Genomic DNA, 19,214 nt, shown 5'->3' with positions numbered 1-19,214 from the left:
TTTGCTTGTGATTTTTGTGGGTTTATTTGTATTTTACTAATTTATACAAGCCACTTGTTATCTTGATTAGTTTTTTATTAACTCTAAGTTTTCTAAGTAAACTATATATATTATGTTTTATATATATATATATATATTATATATTAGCAGAGATATTTTAGCCTATTCTCTCAGTGTTTGTTCTTTTTTTTCCTTTTTCTTGGCTAGCATTATAACATCATGTCAAATAACAATAGTCTATGTGTTCATTATGGAAGTGTGGGTTTTTTTTTTTTTTTTGAGTTCTCAATTTTCTACCAATGAAGCTTAAGCTCTGAGAAATCCTGTCAAGTTGAAAAGGTATTGAATGCAGACCCAATGACAGAGTTGTGCTTGTCATACTAGGACCAATATAAATAATCTAATAATTTGATGGTCTTTTCATTTCCCTTATTCTTTGCAATATTTGTTAGTGTTGGACACTTTTCTCCTTGATATTCTTTTCTCTTTGAGCTTTTGTGTAATTTCTCTTTCCTGGTTCTTCTCCTTCCTGTTGGCTCATCCTTTTCAATCCCCTTTGTCCAATCATCCTCTACACCAAGTCTCTTAACTGTGAATATAACCCAAGGCTCTATTTTCTTCTCTTTCTATACCACTTCTTTTGATAATCTCAAGTCCTGTGGACTCAATGGTCATTTTTTATGATTCTCATGCTTATATACTTAAACCCAGTATATACCTCCTGAGCTCCACCTTACCAACATAATTGATTTTTGGACATTTTTAACTGGTAATCATATATCATATAATACTTAAGTTTCTTTTCTCCTAGTTCTTTGACCAACTCATAGATCTTTCAAACTCAATATATATAAACCATAACTCATCTTTTCCTCCAAATCTTCCATTTTTCTTATGTTTCCTATTTTTGTCAAAGCCATTAAACTACTTCTTTTTACTCTAGTTTATAGCCTCAGAGTCATCTCCTAGTTTTTTTACTTTCAATTATAGTTATTGCAATCTTCTTCTCTTTATGTTTTAATTTTGTTGTGTTAATTGTTCAGCTACCGTTTTTCATTTTTTTCTTTTGCATTCTGATACTCTTTCTTAAACCTGCTGTTTTAAGAATCTAGTTCATTTTCCTTTGTTCTTCCTGCATTAGTTTGGTGGAGGTAATGATTCATGGAGATAGAACACTATGCTTGGAAACAGCAAGGCATGGGTTCAAATCCTGTCTCAGACTTTTGTTTTCTGTGTAACCTTGGGCAAGTTACTTCTCAGAGTTTAAGAGACCTTATCTCAAAAAAGGAAATCTTTGAGTCAGAAAACCACTTCAATTCACAGGACCACCTGCCAGGAATATCAGAGAATTTCTACTTAAATATTATTTAGGCTAGGTGGCTTTTGGGACCCCTTTCAATGTTGAGATTCCATGATTCTATGTCAATGTGAATTGAATCAAACCCAGAATTCCTTATCTAACATGTCATCTTTGGGTTTCTTAAATGACCTATTCTTCACTTTCAGATGTTTTTTCACATGATTCTTGACAATAACATGGATTCCAGGTTAACCTTCATTTTGCAAAAGAATTATCTACCTGTGGGTTGGATATTGATGCTCAGTGGCAATGATTAAAAAAATTAGAATCAGTTAAATCCAAGAATCATTTATTAAGCGATTCCCATGTATTCAGAGATTCCCATGCTGTGTGAGGCACAAAGATGAAAGATATATGGTCCTGAACCTGTGGGATTCAGTTTACCTGAAGGACATGATACAAATATATAAGTGTAAAACAGTAGAATATGACAAATATTATATATATGGAGATGTAAATATTGATATTTGAGATTTGAAGAAGGAAAGATCATTTGTGCCTAGGAGACTCAGGGAAGGCTGTATGGATGGGGAAGCATTTGAACTAAACCTTAAATCATGAGAAAAGTCTCAAGAGATGGAGCTGCAGAAGGGGAAGATAGGGAGTCCAGGTATAGAGCACAGCATGAACTATGATAAATAAGCATGTGATGTACTTAGGAAATGATGAAAAGGGCAGTTTGACTAGAGGATAGAAACATCAAATCTAATAGCAGTAGTTAACATCAGAAAGTAAGAGGCTAGATCCATAGGCTTATCAGGGCAGTAGGATATAGACTCTACAGTGGGAAGTCATGAGACCTGATTTCAAGTCCCAGGTAATACTCATTTGCTTTATTTCTCTGAGCTTCATTTTCTTCATCTGTAAATTGGAGTTGATATTACTTATATTATTTACCTTTCAGGGTAGTTTGGAGAAAAGCCTTTTGCAAATCTGGAAATGCTTCAGTAATGTGGATTACAATTGATCTGTAAAATTTATTTTTAAAAATTATTATTATTATTTCTGAGGCAATTGGAGTTAAGTGACTTGCCCAGGATCATACAGCTAGGAAGCGTTAAGTGTCTGAGGCTATATTTGAACTCATATCCTCCTGACTTCAGGGCTGGTACTCTATCCCCTGTGCCACCTAGCTGCCCCAGGTCTGTAAAATTTAATGAAAAGACCTCCAGGATGATCTATTATAACTTTCTCATTTAACAAAAAAAGAGAAAGGGCTTATCCCAAATCAAACATCTGGTAAATGGAGGACATTGAATGCCAGGATGAGGAATTTGGACTGACTTCAGTAGGAATGATTTGGGTTTTTGTTCTTGACAAGAAGGATTTGGGCAAATTGGAGAGTATTGGAAGTCCTCTGACAGCTGCGGAGGAGGAAATCCCAAAGAACTAGCTATTCGTGGCCCCTAAGATGATCTCTGACATCATCTCAATTTTGTGAGGGTCTAATCCTACCTGAATTAATCTTGGGGAGTTGACTGTGGATTTCCAAAATTACCAGTTTAATGAAACAAAATGTGATGGGGATAAAATGTCCAATTTGCTGAAAGACCATTGGAGCCAACCACTTACTCAGCCATTTATGAGTATAAACATTACAGAAATGGGGACAGCAGGCTCAGGAGTTTGAAATGGGATGGGATATAAAAGGTTTTCCTAGAAACCTTTGCATGCCAAATGCTCATTTTAATGGAACAGTTTCTGAATTATATCTCCATGCTAACACTGTCTTCAAAAACCCAGAATACAGTGGTTCTGCTGACTAAGCAGCAGAGATCATTCTTTCTTACTTGAATATTAATATTTAGTTACTTGAAGAAATTACCATCTTGTGAGCTCACTGTTATTTCCATAGTCTAATCATGACTTTTAAAAATCTACTTAAAGTTTTCCTCAGAAGGATTTGGTTCAATTCAGCTAACCAACTTTTGTTATTTCAAATGGACATTTATAAATATTTATCAGAATCTAATATGGATGAGGTCCTGTCCCTGTCTCTGGTGATACAAAGATAAAACCTGTAAAACAATACCTGATTTTAAGGAGCTTACTAGAGAGGAAATGAAAGGTATGAAAACTTACTCTTCTTCCATTCAGTTAGATTTATCAAAAGGTTATTCAACATCTACCGTGGCAGCACAGGTGACTATAGAGGGCTGGATAAGGAGTCAAGAGACTCATCTTCATGAGTTCAAATTCTGTCTCACATACTTACTAGCTGGGTAGCCCTGGGCAAGTCACTCTTCCTTCCTTCTTCAGTTTCCTTATCTGTAAAAGGAGCTGGAGAAGGAAATAGTAAGCCACTTTAGTATCCTTGCCAAGAAAACCCAAGTGGGGTCATGAAGAGATGGGTATGACTGAGAAACAACTCAACCCCATCATCACCATGTATATAGCCCTGATTACAGCATGTAGGATATAATGATACAAAGGGATACAGTTCCTTGTCCTCAATATCTTGTACAGATAGAGGTATAATTCCTATATTCAGGGGCTCAGAGGATGAGTCATATGTTCAATTCTTGAATTCATATTCATCTAATCAACATTTGTTAAGTATCCATTATTTACAAAATTCTGTGTTTTGTTAACAAACTTATAAAAATGAAAAATAACTCAATCTCATCCCTCAGAAACTTTAAATTTCGAAGGAAAGGCATTCTGTTGAATTGGCTCATGTATATTAAATGCTTACTGTGTGTCAGGTGCTATGGTTGCAGCTAGGGAAGATGGAAAAATGAACTTAAAGACTAATGGGAGGGGAAGGTGATAATACATGCATAAATCATAATGTTACAAAATCGAATGTGATGGGGCAAAGGAAAGATGAAAATCAAGATCCCCCTTAATTCTAGTGGCTTTACTTTGTTGGTCATATCTCCAATGTCTTCTATATATGGCCTGTTGTTACAAAATTGTTTGCATGTTGTTTACCCCATGATTGAATTCAGAGACTGATTTTTCTTTTTTATATTTTTGTATCCCTAGTGCTTAGCACAATGCCTAAAACATAGTAGGCACTTAATAAATGCTTATTGGCTGACTGATATTTGAATAGGGAGAGATCACCTTTAGTAGGATAATGAGAGAAATATGGGAAGAAGATTAGAAAGGCTTCATGAAAGAAGGGGAATTGAATTGCTAATCCTTGAAGAAAGAAGGATTCAATAGGAGGAGAGGAGGACTTCCATTCTAGGCATTTGAAGCCTTTCAGAGAATGTTTAGGGATAATGACATCTAGCACTATTTTATGCTCATCCCCTATTTGTCCAACTATAGCTATACTTTCCCTTCAAATTGGGTCTCCCTGTATGAATTTGGGCAAGCTACTTAATCTTTCTAGCCATCCTCAACTGTAAAATATTAAAAAAACAAACAAACAAAAACCTAGTACCACAATTACCATCAGGTTGTTCTAAGAGCCTTCCCAACTAGGGTTTATTAAACCCTATACTGGTTTATTAAAAATTGAACTCAGTTTAAAATTGATATATTTAGTATAAAGGTCTCCCACTCCCCTTTTAGAGAAATTATAAAATTGTAAATTCTAGAACTAAGAAGGCCCTTCATGATCATGGGATCCTTACATTTCTGTCATTTTCTGGATGAAGTGATTTGCCTAAAGGCCATTTAGTTAGTTAACAGCAAAATCAGGATCTCAGATTCATTATTTTTGTGTGATGCTGGGTGAGTATTTCTGTGCAGTGTCCGATTAGAGATCTGAAGACAGATTGGCATCCTGGGGTTTGGAGGCTAATAGAGAATTCTGTCCAATCCTTGGCTGCCAGGCTGTTCTCTAACCCTTATTAAACTTGCTAGGATTAGAATTTCCTCATAGAATCTCTATCCACATCACATGAAACAAACAGCAAGGTTTAATCACACTTTGGGAAAAGTTTGGACTAGAATCAAAGATTCTTAACCTGAAGATCTTAAATCTGTTTAAACATTTTTTATAGCTATTTCAATTGCTTTCTTTTGTAATCCAATGTGTTTTTGTTTTGTTATTTTAAGATTTAGAGATATTGTTCCCAGGAGTACATAAGCTTTACCAGATTGATTGTCAGAGAGGTTCAGGATTTTTTTTTAAATGGCAAGAACCCTTAATCTAAATCAGGGATGTCAACAGGCCCCATTGTGACAACCCTTCCCAGGGTGGCCCAAACCAGCTTAAATATAATTGGGAAATATTTTAAAAAATAAATATATAATAGAACATAATATTGATTTTCAGAGTCAACATACTGCCTACAAGGATCCTAATGTATAGTTTAGAGGTCCCTGTTTCCGTTTGACTTTGACCCCCCTTGCCCTAAATGATCTCTGAGGTCCCTTTAAGGCTTAGTATCTGATGGCTTTTGGATTCTCCATATTTATGGACAAAAGAGTTGGAACATCTCAGGCACTCAGTAAAGACAAGCCTAATTCAACATATCCATAAAGACACTATATGATTCATCATCTCCTGTCCATTCGCTTCATATCCACCTCCCCAAATCATTTTGTATGAGACCACCAGGCTGCCTTGGAAATGCTGCAGGATGAAGGGGCCAACTATAATGAAAAAACCCCATGGATTTGGAGTCAGAGTGTGTGTCTGAATCCTGCCTAGGACATTAATAGCTAGACGACCTTGGACAAAATCCTTCTCTCTCAGCCACAGTTTTCTCATCTGTAAAATTAGAAGATTGGACTAGGTGATCCCTAAAATCCTTTTAGCTCCAAGTCCCTGTGGTCCTTTGATCTGTAAAATGGAGATAATTCTTGCTTTGTCTATCCATTGTTATAAAGATCAACTAAGCTAATTTATGAAAAGCACATTGTAGACCTTAAGGCACATTAGAAATAAATGTCAGCTGCTGCCATTAGAATTATTGTCAGATGAATCCAGAAATTATTCGATTTCAACATTTCTTAAGTATTTAGGATATATGTAGCTTCATTCTGCAAATATAATATGTGTACAATATATCATATATACAGGGATAGTTACAATATAAAACATAATGGCTGATCCCAATGAACTAATTTTCTGGAAGGACAAGGAGTTATAGCAATGACTCACAACAGATCTGTGAGATGGATGTTGTTGAATTATGTTTAGTTGTGATTTACTCTTTGTGACCCCATTTGAAGTTTTCTTGGCAGAGATACTGGAGATGTTTGCCATTTCTTTCTCCAGTTCATTTTAAAGACAAGGAAACTGAGGGAAATAGGATGAAATGACTTGCCAAGTTCACAGATAGTAAATATCTGGGACCGGATTTGAACTCAGAAAGATGAAGCTTTCTGAGTCCAAATCTGGTGCTCTATCTACTGTAGCACCCAGCTACCCTCTGAGACAGATGATATTATTTTAAAGATTGAGTATTTTAAAGATGGAGTAACAGATTCTGAGGCATCAAGTGACCTGTCTAAGATCACACAGTAAGTGCCACATCTTCTTATTCCAGTTCTTTATTCTTTCCATATGCTCCACTGTTGCTTGTAAAGAAGTATGACACAAAGTATACTATGGAAGAACTAGATGCTGGGAAAAATGAAGAAGAGATGGAACTCTCCCATGAAAGTACCAGCTTAGAAATGGGAGAGATTCAGGATTTCTGATCTCAGCAATATGTTGTGGCAGAAAAAAAGCCTCATTTATGGGAAATCGAAAGACCTAGATATAAGTCCAGGTTCTGTTGCTAATGAGCCATATGAGAAGATCATGTGCTTTCTCTACAACAGCCCTCTGAGATGGTAGTTCTGGTATTATTCCCTTCATTTTATAGATAAGAAAAATTTCCTTGTTTCTGTTCACCACCTTTTGGTCTCTAGGATTTGTAGCCTTAGAATTAATTAACTCATTGTTAATTTCCTCTTTGTTCTTTCTGTTCCCTCTCCCCTTCTCTGTCTGTCTGTCTATCTGTCTCTCTCTTTCTCTCCCCCCTTAATCCAAGAATCTTCTCATTTCTAACATATCTCAGATTCTCACATCGCATCCTTCTTCCTAGTCACAAAGATACCCCTTTAACTTCAGCCTTTATAATGTCTTACCTAGACTCTTGCAATAGCTTCCTAATTGGGCTCCTTGCTTAAAGTCTTATTTCACTCCAGTCTATCATATTTATGGCTGCCAAAATAATTTTCCTTTCAGAGAACTCTAGCCTTGTGACTCCTTTAAGCAATCAACTACAGTGGCTTCCTATTGCCTTAGGATAAAATATAAACTTCTCTGTTGTGTTTGTGAAACCCTTCTCAACTTATATTCAACTTACCCTTCTAGTCTTAAATTCCTCCTCTTGCATTTTATAATCCAAACACTGTTCTTTCTCACCCAGGGCATTCCAGCTCCCTTTTCTAACTGTCCTTGTCTGGAAAGTATTTATTCCTTACCTCCAGTAAGAGTTTCTCCTTTCCTTCAAGATATAGTTCAAATACTACCTTCTGCATGACAGTTTTCCTGACCCTGGGAGCTAATAGTATTCACTCTGTCTCTGACTCTTTCCCTCCACACATATTTTATTTTAATAGTATTTTATTTTTCCTTAATTACATGTCAAAACAATTTTAGCACCCATTTTTACAAGATTTTGAGGTCCAAATTTTTTTTTTTACCTTCTTCCCTTTCCTCCCTCTTCTGAAAATGGTGGATACTTTAAATTATACATATGCTATCATGTAAAAAATATTTTATGTTAGTCACATTGTGAAAGGGAAAAACATGAAAAAGATTAATGTGAAAAATATGCTTCAATCTGCCTTCAGAGTTTATCAGTTCTTCATCTGGATACAGATAACATTTTCTTTTATGAGTTGTTGAGAAGACTTGAGTCATTCATAGTTGACCTTCACAAAATGTTGCTAATATTATACATATATATATATATATACACACACATACATATATATATATATATACACACACACACACACACACACACACACATATATATATATATATATATATATATATATATATATATATATATATATATATATATATATATAAAATGTTTTCCTGGTTTTGTTTATTTCACTTTGTATCAATTAATACAAATATTTCCAGATTTTTCTGAAATCTGCTGTTTATCATTTCTTATTGCACAATAGTATTCTATTCTATTAATATACTATAGCTTGTTTAGCCATTCCCCAATTAATGGGCATCTCCTCAATTTCCAATTCTTTGCCACCACAAAAAGAGCTGTTAAAATATTTTTTGTACATGCAGATCCTTTTCCCTTTTTTGTGATCTCTTTGGAATACAGACCTAGTAATGATACTGCTGAATCAAAGATGTCCTTTGGGAATAGTTCCAAATTTCTCTCTAGAATGGTTGGATTAATTCACAATTTCATCAACAATTAACTAGTGTCCCAATTTTCTCACATCTACTTCACCATTTATCATTTTTCATTTTTGTCATGTTAGCCAGCCTGAAAGGTATGAGGTTGTGCCTCTTTAATTTAAATTTCTCTGGTCAAAAGTAATTCAGAGTACTTTTTCATATGCCTATAGATATCATTGATTTTTTTCATCTGAAAATTATTCATAATCTTTGATCATTTTATCAAGGGGGAATGATTTATATTCTTATAAATTTGACTAAGTTCTCTATATATTTGAGAAATGTAGTTTGTGTCAGACACTTGCTATAAAGATTGTTTCCTAAACTTGTTTTCCTTCTAAGTTTAGTTGCCTTTGGTTTTGTTTCTGCAAAAGCTTTTTAATTTGATATACTCAAAATTATCTATTTTACATTTTGCAATGCTCTGTAATTCTTATTTGGTCATTAATCTATAACTGATGACTTCTTTTTAAGAATTTAGATACTATATAACATACATATATGATTAGTATTGGTATTACTTCATTGTTCATGGCATTTTTAAAATCATTATCTAGTTTTATTCTTTGTCTTTTAATTAGGTCTATGTTTTATTTTGTTTTGTTTGTGATCAGAATTGCTACTCCTGTCTTTTTTTTTTTTTTTTTTTTTAACAATCTTAGCTGAAGCATAATAGATTCTGCTCCCTTTCTGCTTCAAGTGTGTTTCTTTCAAATAACATGTTTTAGGATTCTGGTTTTTCATCCAGTCTACTATCTACTTGCATTTTTAAGGAGGTTCATAGTTATGATTACTGTATATTTCCCTCTATCCTTTTTTTTTTCTTCTCCCTCCTTTCTCCCTTTCCCTCCTAATTAGTTTTTGTTTCTATCTCTCACCTCCCCTGGGCTGCCCTCTCTTCTGTTACCCTGCCCCACTTTTACTTAATTTCCTCCCTTCCTATTTTCCCATCAGGTAAGATACATTTCTATATTCAACCTATTATGTGTATTATTTCCTTTTTGAGCCATTACAGTTGAGAGTAAGGTTCAAGCAATGCCCACTGCCCTTCCTTCCATCTTTCTTTCCACTGTACTAGCTTTTTTTGTTCCTCTTCAGATGAAACAATTTACTACAGTCTACCTTTCCTTTCCCAGTGTACTTTTCTTTCTCATCCCTTAATTTTCCCTCAGATTCACATTACACACATACCCTCTCTATGTACATTCTTTCTAGCTGTACTATTAGTGATGCAATTTTAAAAAATATTTCAATAGTTTTTATTTACCAGATATTTGCATGGATAATTTTACAACATTGACAATTACCAAACCTTTTGTTCGAATTTTTCCCCTCCTTCCCCCCCTCCCCCGAGATGGCAGGTTGACCAATACATGTTAATGGTGCAATTTTTAAGAATGACAGATATCATCTTCCCATGTAAGAATATGAACAGTTCAGTTCCATTGAATCCTTTACGCTTTCATTTCTCTTTTTAACTTTTTATGCTTCTCTTGATATTGGACATCATTTTCTTTTGGTTCACTAGTGGTATTCTCTTTATGAAGGCTTGAAATACTTCAATATCATTGAATGGACATTTCCTCCCCTTTATGTATGATGCTTAATTTCATTGGGTAAGTGATTCCTGGTTGTAGTGTTAACTCCTTTGCCTTTTGGAATATCATATTCTATGAACTCTGCTCTTTTAATGTTGCTGCTGCCATGTCCTCTGTGATTCTGATTGTGGCTCCTCAGTATTTAATTTCTTACTGAATGGATGTCCATCAATTGGAGAATGGCTGAATAAATTGTGGTATATGAATGTTATGGAATATTATTGTTCTATGAGAAATGACCAACAGGATGATTTCAGAAAGGCCTGGAGAGACTTACATGTACTGATGCTGAGTGAAATGAGCAGGACCAGGAGATCATTATATACTTCAACAACAATACTATATGATGATCAATTCTGATGGGCGTGGCCCTCTCCAATGGTGAAATGAATCAAATCAGTTCCAATAGAGCAGTAATGCACTGAACCAGCTACACCCAGCGAAAGAACTCTGGGAAATGAGTATGAACCAATACATAGAATTCCCAATCCCTCTATTTTTGTCTGCCTACATTTTTTATTTCCTTCACAGGCTAATTGTACACTGTTTCAAAGTCTGATTCTTTTTGTACAGCAAAAAAACTGTTAGGACATATATCATATTTAACTTATACTTTAACATATTGAACATGTATTGGTCAACCTTCCATCTGGGGGAAGAAGTGGGGGGGAAGGAGGGGAAAAGTTAAAACAAAAGGTTTTGCAATCGTCAATGATGGAAAATTACCTATGCATAAAATTTTTATTAAAATTAATTAAATAAATAAAAATTTAAAAAATAAATTTAAAAAAAATTTATTTCTTTCTTCCTGGCCACTTTCAGCATTTTTCCCTTGATCTGATAGTTCTGAATTTGCTTATAATATTCTTTGGACTTTTTATTCAGGGATTTCTTTCCTGAGGTGATCAGGGCCTCTTTCAATGCTTATTTTCTGGTTCCAGAATATCAGGGCAATTTTCTTTGACCGTTTCTTGAAAGATTCTATCCAGCTCTTCCTTTTGATTATGGCTTTCAGGTATTCCAGTGATTGTCTCTCCTGGATCAATTTTCCAAGTCAGTTGTTTTTTCCATGAGGTATTTTACATTTTCTTCTATTTTTTTCATTGTTTTGAATTTGATTGATTGATTCTTGTTGTTCCATGGAAACATTGGCTTCCACTTTCCCAATTCTAACTTTTCAGGAGTTATTTTCTTTAGTGGATTTTTGTATTTTCTTTTCCATTTGAGCAATTCTACTTTTTAAGTACTTTTCTTTTTCTAAGCTATTTAAAAAGAATAATTCTTTTGAAATAATTCTCTTATATCACTCTCATTTCTTTGCCCAATTTTTCTTTTACCTCCCTTAGATGATTGTAAGCTCCTTTTTTAGCTCTTTCATGAATTCTTTCTGGACTTGAGAGCACTTTTTCTTTTTCTTTTGGGGTTTTGCCCATAGGTGTTTTGACATTGTTGTCCTTTCCTGAGCTTGTGACTTGATCTTTTCTGTCACCATAATAACTTTTTATGGTTAGATTCTTTTGTTTTTATCTTTCTGTTCATCTTTTCTTTTACATGTCAGTCTGGGTTTGTAGGATCTCACTGTTTATGCTTTATCTGGCAGCATTAACATTGCCCTGAGGCCCTTAAGTAATGGGATTTGGGAGTGGTGGTTGGGCTGCTGGAGGTTTTAGGAGTATGGCAGCTTACCTGGTGCTAAGCCAGATGCCAGTGTTGGTGTCTGGTAAGTGCTGAGGCTGGTGGAGTGTTTTTATGTTTCCCCAGGGCTACACTGAAGCAAAAGGCAGTCTCGCTGCTGGTGACTACCAATCTGCTCAGGCACCTATAGGTTTGGCAGCTACCTGTTTGCCTTGAACGACACTGAAGCGTGTGGAGGTCTAGCAGCTGGAGGTGGCCTGTTTTTCTTGGCTTCACTGAAGCACAAAGCAGTTTTCAGAAATGGATTTTGCTGGCTTTCCTGGATAAACCAAGGCATGTGGGAAACTCTGGTATTGGTGTTTGCCTGCTGCACTGCACTGGAACTCAGGATCTCCCACTGGTTTGCTGAGGTGGGGTTGCTGCTGGCTTTCTGGGATGCTTTCTGTCTTGGACTATGCTCTTCTGTACCTGAGACAGACCTTTTTTTTTTTTTTTTTTTTTTTTTTTTGCTGATTTTTCAAGTTTCTTGAGTTTAAAGATTGTTTCACTCCATCTTTTTTGCTGATTCTGCTGTCCCAGGAATTGGTGTGGAACTCTAATCAATGGTTGTTTGAAGGTGAATATGGGAGAGCTACAGTAATTTACTGCTTACTCCCCACACATATATTGTATATACACACACATGTAAAGTAATTAAAGAAGAAATAATTCAAATTCTACCCTCCTTGATTCTGTTAGCTGCTAGTGCCTTTCCTCTCTAACTACTTTATATATAATTAGCTTATATTTGTTTTGTGCTATTTGTATTCTATATACTTATATACTGTTTATAAAATATGAATATAGAATATATTTATTCCATTTCTATTTTATTTTATAGAGTTATAATCTCTTTTCCATTAAAATCTAGTTCCAGGGGCAGTTAGGTGGTCTTGGAATCAAGAGGACTTGAGTTCAAATCTGGCCTCAGACACTTAACACTTACTAGATTGTGACTATAGGAAAGTCACTTAACACCAATTACCTCACCAAAAAAAAAAAAAAAAAAAAAAAAAAAAAAAAAAAAAAAAAGCCTAGGTACACATGAATAGGGATAGTTTCATTTTTTTGTATCCCCATGGATTGGCCAATTCTTGGCACATAGTAAATGCTTAGTAAATTCTTGTTTTTTGATTGTTTGATTAAATGACAGATCATAAAACCAGGAAGAAAATTAACAATCATCTAGTCCAACTGTTTATTTTACAAATGGGATCATGAAAACTAATATCACTAAATGGTAGAGTTGAGATTAGAATCCAAGGCCCTGGACTTCAGATCCAGTGAACATCCTCCAACATAACCCTTTGGCAACTAAGGACTCCATCCCAGAAAGATGGCAAAGTCCTAGCTTAGCTCATTCTGTTGTGGAAAAACAAAATCATTAATAAAGCACAAAGTTCGTTCAGCTTATTTTGAACAATTAATGTAGTCTTCTTCAAATGCCAGAGTAAGCAGTAATTCTCTGGGAAAAAAAAATAATTACTTTTCCCTTGGCTCCCACACAAATTAGTCAAATCAACAATTCTGTGTTACAGTTTATTTAAAATGGGAACTGGGAAGGTAGTAACTGAATTGTCTCTTCTTTAATTATCTTAGCCTTATCAGCATTTACTCTGTCAGTAGGATCATATTTATTTATTTAGATTTTTTGGACAAGGTAATTGATTGCCTCAATTGCTACTTACTGAATGAATGAATGGGCGCTGCCTCAGTCAAACTGAGACCTGTCAAGACCTTAAACTTAAAAAGGTCAAGATCTCTCACTGCACGCAGGGCCATCTCCAGTCTTCTTGATGTCTTATCTGGATACTGGACCCAGATGGCTCTGGAGGAGAAAGGGAGGCAGGTGACCTTGCCCAGCCCTCACTCACTCAAATCCAATTCACTTGCATGTCACAGTATCACTTCCCTGACATCATGGGCCTCTTTGAGATTGAAGAACGAACAACTACAACAACAATCTGTATCAGGAATTAGTTAGAACTTTAGAAATCAGATCATCTGAATCGCTCATTTTAAAGATGAAACAAGAAATTGAGGACTGGTGAAAATTAACATATTGCACAAGGTTACAAAGCTACTAAGTCACAGAATCATGGATTCTTAAAATCTTAGGATTTAGAGGTGGCAGGAATTTTGGCGTTCCAATCCAATCCTAGTCAAATCTCAAGAAGCCTTTCTCTCAGTTCCTCTTAATGCTAGTGTGCTTCCCCCAAGATTTATTCTGTATATCTCTTATTAGCACTGTTGTTTGCAGTTGTCTCCCCCTTTAGCTTGTGATCCCCTTGCCTGTAAGCATTACTTTTTTTGCCTGCCTTTATCTCTCCAAGGTTTTATCTCTCCAAGGTGTCTGATACATAGTAGGTACTTAATAAATGCTTATTAACTTTACTCCAATCCCTTCATTAAATAAATGAGGAGACTATGTAGGTTGAACACTTGGCTGAGGAGACATAACCAGCAACTCTAAGACAAAATTTCAGTGCAGATTTTTTTACCTCACTTTTGGACTTTTTTTTTTCCATATATCACTTTGACCCTACCTCTTTGAGAGCCTTTGAGAGCTAGGCAGCTCATCAGAGACTCTGAATTAATGATTAGGTGCTGGCTTTGGAAGTTTGTTATGTAAAATACTTTCTTAGTTCTTTATTGCATTCTTCTGGGTGGGGGGGATGATAGGAATGGAATAGAACACTGGGCCTAGAGTCGTAAGCCTCTTCTTTCTCAATTCAAATATTATCTCAGACATGTACTAGCTTTATAATCTTGGGCAAGTCACTCCATCCTGTTTATCTCAGTTTCCTTATCTGTAAAAAGAGCCAGAGAAGAAAATAACAAACCATTTCAGTATCTTTGCAAGAAAATTCCAAATGGGGTCATGAAGTGTTGAATGGTAAGATGATGCTGATATGTGATGTAAAAAAGTTAGATTGTTTCTGAAATGGTCATTTGAACTATTATGGAAAGTAATAATAACTCACATTTACATCATTGGAAGTAAAGAATTATAGATCTAGAATTGGAAAGGTTCCAGAGGCAGTGTAATCAAATCCTCTACTTTTACAGATGAGTAAGTGGAGACTAAGGGAAATTAATGGAAACTAAATGACTTGCTTAGATTGAATCTAATTCCTCTGACTTCATATCTGGGAATGTTGCATCTATAAGGAGGAGGGAAATGTGGTGAGAGGAATTCTAGCCTTAGGTAGGCTGCATTGGACTAATTGACCTCGAAGACCTTTTCTACCTTTGGGTTTCTATGGTTCCAAGACCTGACTTCTCCAAGGTTCCAAGTCCTTCCCTGACCCACAGCCACTCAGACCCCTCACTCCAATCAGATCCTATAATGGTTTTTATCTTAGCCAGCTATTAACAATATTTGGGAGACATGGCACATGAGCTTTGGGGGTCAGGATGGTAGCAGCTGCTGCCAATAAACCTGAAAAGGACCCCTGCATTCTCCTACTCTGAGACTGCCCAGAGGTAACATTGGAAATATAAGGGTTGCTTAGACCTCTACCTTTGAGTTTAGGCTGGTCTGTTACTCTGCAGTGACATATTATTGCAGTGCAGGAGGGAGAGCTGATGAAAAAATTAAAGCAGAGCAATGTAGCGCTAGAGAATCTGTATAGCTTTCCCGAATCTCTGTATTGATGTCCTATGTATCCCTTGGGAAATCGTGTATATGGCCTTTCAAAATCCCTCTCTAAGTCTCAATTTATGTATTGGTAAAAGGAAAAAGCTTGCCTTAAGTGATTTCTCTAGTTCTTTCCAGTGATAACATTGAATCTATCTATCTATCTATCTATCTATCTATCTATCTATCTATCTATCTATCTATCTATTTGTCTGTATATTCATCTATCTGTCCGTCCATCTGTCCATTCATCTCTCTCTCCCTATTTATGTACCTATTCATCTATCTATCCATCTACATATACAATATACACATGTAAGTATGTATGTATATATATTGTATTTATATAGGGATATCCATATATGCCTAGATAATATGTTTATGAACATGTATGTATATATATATATATATATAAAACACATAGACATGGTTCTCAGTTTACTAATCATTTTTACACTCATTAGTGCAAGAAGTAATTTCTGGGTTATTTGAATAAGTCAAGTGAAGGCAGTTTGCTTTTAGATTTTCACATCATTGAATGTTGACCATGTGTGGCTTCAGTGTTGAGAAATTGCCTGTGCCCAGAAGGGGCTCACTTCAGAATAAGTAATAAGTCCTGACAATCATATTCATCATCCCAGGCAATAGGAACTTTTCATGAATTTAGAAAGGTTTTTGAGCTCCTGGAACTCATTTAGAAAGCACAAATCCCCAGCATCAAAGGTTTAACCATTCATGTACAGGTCTCCCCAGGCTTTTTCACCCAGCCACACATTTCTTTCCAAGCTCTGAAATAATTGATATTTGATTCTGTCTTTAAAGTTCAGATGATATGATCTCTATTGCAAATCTACCAAACAAAATGGTATTTAGGCAAATACTAGAACAGAATGGATCTTAGATCCTACCACCTGATTGACAGGCAGTTAATGAGGTGGCCAGCTAGGCAGTCTATGGGATACAGGGATAGATTTAGAATTAGGAAGATGAATTCAAATCCTGCTTTGGGCAATTAATGAACTATTCCAGCCTAAAAAGTGGGAGTAACAATGAAAATAGTGCTTCTCTCACTTTGTTGTTGTGAGAGTAAAATGAGTGTATATAAAGCATTTTGTGAACCTTAAAGCACAATATGAATGTAATTGATATTCTCAGTATTATCTGTGAAGCATCCACCATGTTTTGGACATTGTATTAAAACTAAGAATACAAAGACAAAAAGAAAAAATCCCTCCCATCAAGGAGCTTACATTTTATATGGGGGATGCATAAGTAAAAACAGAGTATATAAACATATACATTTATACATATGCATATATATACATGCAGGTATATATAGTATCTACATAAAATATTTTCAGGTACATGTTTGGATATAGGGATTTACATTTACATGTGTACATATATGACTATGTAATAATTTTGGGTGAGAGTGAATGAGAGGAAAGTTCACTTGAAATAGAATTTGAGAATTTCAAGTAACTGGAAGTTGATGTCAGAGCCAAAATATTCTCCTGAGCATTAGAGTTTGCAGAGACCATAAAACTTCGAACAAGGCATATTAGAGCTAGAACAGACTTTATACCATAGATTTTTCTGATTTGAAAGAGTCGTTAGAGCTCACCTAGTGTGCTACCCTCATTTTACAAATGAGTAAACTGAGGTCCAGAGAAAGCAAATACCTAGTTACAAGCTGTAACACAAGCCCAAGCTTCTTTTTTTTTTCCCAACCCAGTGTTATTCCTATGACTTCACTAAACAAATTATATACTTGTAAAGCCCCAATATTAAAATTAATAGGCTACAGCCATTATGAAAGATAATTTATGACTATAATTTTTGCTTTGGGCTGAATCTGATTTGTATCAGAAGCAGCTGAATGTGGTTGGAATAACGGTTGCCCTTTAATAAAAATTCCCTCTGCAGACAGTCAAAAATACTCTAGGATGTCTTGGCAGCTGCTCTTGTTTTATTGGAGGGCTTATAGGAGGAGGCACAGTTTTCCTCATCATTTATGAAGTGTAAGCCTAGAGATCTCCATGAATAGAAAAATTCATGAATATTTCTTCCCAACATAAAATGCTTCAAAGAATTCTCTGCCTTTCCTTCCAGTGTTATCCATTTTCAGCTCTTTTATTGGATGTGATTTTTATTATATCTTACAAAACATTAATTCCATTGAGCACAGGTTTCTTTCCTCTCTGCCCGCCAAGCCATTGTCCTGGTCTTAAACTGGTTATTGTAGTAAGACCATTGGGAAACTACCTCAGTGGCCTGAACTTTAGTGTCCTGAGGCAATCATATCTTGAAGATGGTTTCAATACATTTTAAGGAGAAAACTATCTAGCCCATATCCCCTGTGAAGTTTTCCCTGATCCCTCCAGATAGAAATGTCCTTCCTCTTTAAATCTCTCATTCCTTTCATTTAACTTTTCCTATATGCTTGTATGGTATGGAAGTCACCAGATCTATGCTCAAATCCTGGCCCTGATGGGTTATAAATTATGCTGTAATGGGTAAGTTTTTCAATTTCTCTGAGCCCTGGCTCCCTGTTCTGTAAAATGGAAATTGTATATATTCATTACCTATCTCCCAAGGTTGTTGGGAAGAAAGCATTATATAAAGTTATGGAAATGTGAGTTTTTAAAAATTAATATAATTTTAAAATTTTAATAGAGTATTATTTTTCAAATTACATGTAAAGATAGTTTTCAACTTTCATTTTTGTAAGATTTTGAGTTCCAAGTTTTTTTTCTCCTTTTCTCCTTTCCTTACCATCCCCTCCCCATGCTAACAAGCAATCTCATATAGCTTATACATATACTTTCATTTTTAACATATTTCCATATGACTCATATTGCCAAAGAAAAATCAGAACAAAAAGAGAAAGTAATGAGAAAGAAAATAAAACAAAATAAAACATAGATAAAAATAGTATGCATTGATCCACATTCGGTCTCTATTGTTCTCTCTCTAGATGTGGATGGCATTTTCTATCCAAAGTTTATTGGAATTACCTTGGATAACTAAATTGCTGAGAAGAGTTGTCTGTCATAGTTGATCATCACATAATCTTGCTGTTTCTGTGCATAAGGTTTCCAGATTCTGCTCACTTCATTCAGCATTAATTCATATAAGTCTTTCAGGCTTTTCTGAAGTCAGCCTGTTCTTCATTTCTTATAGATTAGTAGTATTCCATTACATTCATATACCATTACTTATTCAGTCATTCTCCAATTGATGGATATCCACTAATTTTCCAATTCTTTGCCACTACAAAAAGAGATGTTACAAACATTATTGCATATGTGGGTTCTTTTTTCCTTTTATATGATCTCTTTGGGGTATGGACCCAGTAGGAACACTGCTGTATCAAAGGACATGCACAGCTTTATGGCCCTTTGGGTGTTATTCTCCAGAATAACTAGATCTAAAAATTAGTATTATTTATGCTATCCACAACAGGACATAACTGATGAAATTAGGGTGCAGATTGTGATAAAAACATTTTTTAGACTTGGCTGATCTGGGAACTATAAGGGTTTTCTTTTTCATTCCTTTTTTTTCCATGGGAAAGAGAGAAAACTGGTGATTGAAGAATATATAAAT

Source organism: Sminthopsis crassicaudata, chromosome 6 (genome assembly GCF_048593235.1).
Source record: "Sminthopsis crassicaudata isolate SCR6 chromosome 6, ASM4859323v1, whole genome shotgun sequence".
Taxonomy (NCBI): domain Eukaryota; kingdom Metazoa; phylum Chordata; class Mammalia; order Dasyuromorphia; family Dasyuridae; genus Sminthopsis; species Sminthopsis crassicaudata.
This window is presented reverse-complemented; position numbering follows the sequence as displayed.